The following is a 2,566-nucleotide window of genomic DNA, read 5'->3' on the forward strand; positions in this document are numbered from 1 at the left end:
GGTGACTTCAATATCACACTCTCACCAATAGACAGGTTATCCAAACAAAAACTAAACAGAGAAATTCTGGAGTTAAATAATACCACAAATCATGTGGATCTCATAAACATATAAAGAATATTCCATGAAGATAATATTATTCATTCACAATTTAAAAGAATATGGTAAACTTAGCTCTAGTGTCCTCTGATCTTAAGAGAAGAGCATTGTGTGAAGAATGAGCCCTGTCTGGGTATAAGACCCATCTTAGTCTTGAGTTGGCTCTACACCATTTCCTTAATCTGTCTGCATCTATTTTTTCAAATGCAAAATGATTAATACACAGTGTGTGACTGCTATGAACATAAAATAAAGAGATATTAATGAAGTAATAAGGTATCTGACTTAACAAGCAGTTGTAATGATGTTGGTGGTTGTAATTAGTCTAAGCATGTGTGAGTTTCAGACAAAAAAATCAACTAGCCAGATACTAGATACTAACAAATGGCCTATAATTCTTCTAAAGTTGTATGGATTAAATGAGTGGATACCTGTAGAAGTACTCACTAGAATGACCTGGCAGTAGAAGTTTCCTATTCAGTATTTAGCAATCATATTGACAAATGTATATGATACCCAGGAGCATTATAATAAATATATAATATGTGATATACTGATTTCAAGGAGTATGTTCTTTAAGGTAAAGTCATCAGATCACGGTACAATCAGAAAATGGAAAGCATGGGATTATTTATTTATTTGTTTATTAAGAATTTAAATGCAGCCAGGGAGTTCTCACCAGCTCTTATAGGTGCTGTTCTTCCAGAGAGCTTCTCAGAGAAAAGATTGTATATGAACTCTGGCTCTGAATACTCTGCTGTTAAGCATCAGGAGTCAAACACAGAGGGTTAAGAAACTATACATAGCTCTTTCCAGTGGAGGAGTTAGGAGAGGACGTTCAGAAATGGCACCTCGCAAGGGGAAGGAAAAGAAGGAAGAACAGGTCATCAGCTTTGGGCCTCAAATGGCTGAAGGAGAGAATGTATTTGATGTCTGCCACATATTCACATCCTTCAATGACAACTTTGTCCATGTTACTGATCTTTTTGGCAAGGAAATCATCTGCAGGGTGACTGGTGGAATGAAGGTAAAGGCTGACAGAGATGAGTCCTCTCTGTATGCAGCCATGTTGGCTGCCCAGGATGTGGCCCATAGGTGCAAAGAGCTGGGCATCACTGCCCTGCATATCAAACTCCACACTACAGGGCGAAACAGGACCAAGACCCCTGGACCTGGAGCCTAGACAGCTCTCAGAGCTCTTGCTTGCTCAGGGATGAAGATTGGGTGGATTGAGGATGTCACCCCCATCCCCTCTGACATTACCAAAGGAAGGGTGGTCGTTGTGGTTGCCGTCTCTGAACAGGACTTCTCAAATTATTTTCTGTTAATAAATTGCTTTGTATAAGCTAAAAAAAAAGAAAAGAAAAGAAAAGAAACTATACATATATGCATGTAATAATAATTAATGATCAAAGAGGCCATGAATTTGATGGAGAATGAGGAGGCATATAAGGAAGGGTTTGGAGGAAAGAAAGGGAAGGGGAAATGTTATAATTAAATTATAATCTAAAAAAAAAATAAAGAAGAAAACAAAAACTAGTGGTAAATAGGCCTTGTAGCAAGAACCTAAACAAGAAGGCCTACTCCAGAATATTTAATACTGACCATTAAAGGGAAGTATAGCTGCACTGTTGTATTAATCCTCTCTCAGGGCCAAGTGGATTGCAGCTCAATCATTGTTAATTCTTCCAAAGGAAGAAATTATTTGCAATTATGCCTTTTGTGATTTTACAAACATAAGTATTGTTCTGGTTATAACTGCTTTAACTTTCTTTAAGCCAATTACTATGACTCTATCATTGCAGCTAAGAGCAGCATGACATTATTTCATCAAAAACATATATTTTAGGAAATAAAGTTAATTGAAACAATCCCCCTTTTAAGTAGAACTTATCACACATGGAATATCAACATCCAAACATTTTACAGTTTTGTTGCATGGAAAGATTCATTTTACATAGCATTTTAAGACTATTGTTAGTGGGAGTGCAAACTTGTGCAGCCACTTTGGAAGTTAGTATGGTGGTTTCTCAGAAAATTGGGAATCAAATCATTCTACCTCAAGACCCAATGATACCACTCTTGGACATGTACCCAAGGGATGCTCAATCATTCCACAAGGACACTTGTTTGTAATAGCCAGAACCTGGAAGCAACCTAGATGTCCCTCAACTGAAGAATAGATAAAGAAAATGTGTTACATATACACAATGTAGTATTTCTCAGCACTAAAACAACAATGACATCATGAAGTTTGTAGGCAAATGGAAGGAACTAGAGAATATCATCCTGAGTGAGGTAACCCAGACTCAGAAATACAAACGTGGTATGTACTCACTCATAAGTGGATACTAGATGTAAAGCAGAGGATAAGCAGACTACAACCCGCAGCTCTAGAGAAGCTAGGAAACAAAGAGGGGTCATCTTGGGAAGGGAAAACAGAGGTGATCTCCATGAGTAAACTGGG

The 2,566-nt window shown here is 37.6% G+C and overlaps 1 pseudogene; it reads left to right on the forward strand.

The window, feature by feature from the left end:
• Positions 1-932: 932 nt before the first annotated feature.
• Positions 933-1,450, forward strand: LOC102922714 (small ribosomal subunit protein uS11 pseudogene; annotated as a pseudogene).
• The last annotated feature ends 1,116 nt before the right edge of the window (positions 1,451-2,566 follow it).

Source organism: Peromyscus maniculatus, chromosome 22 (assembly GCF_049852395.1).
Source record: "Peromyscus maniculatus bairdii isolate BWxNUB_F1_BW_parent chromosome 22, HU_Pman_BW_mat_3.1, whole genome shotgun sequence".
Lineage (NCBI taxonomy): Eukaryota > Metazoa > Chordata > Mammalia > Rodentia > Cricetidae > Peromyscus > Peromyscus maniculatus.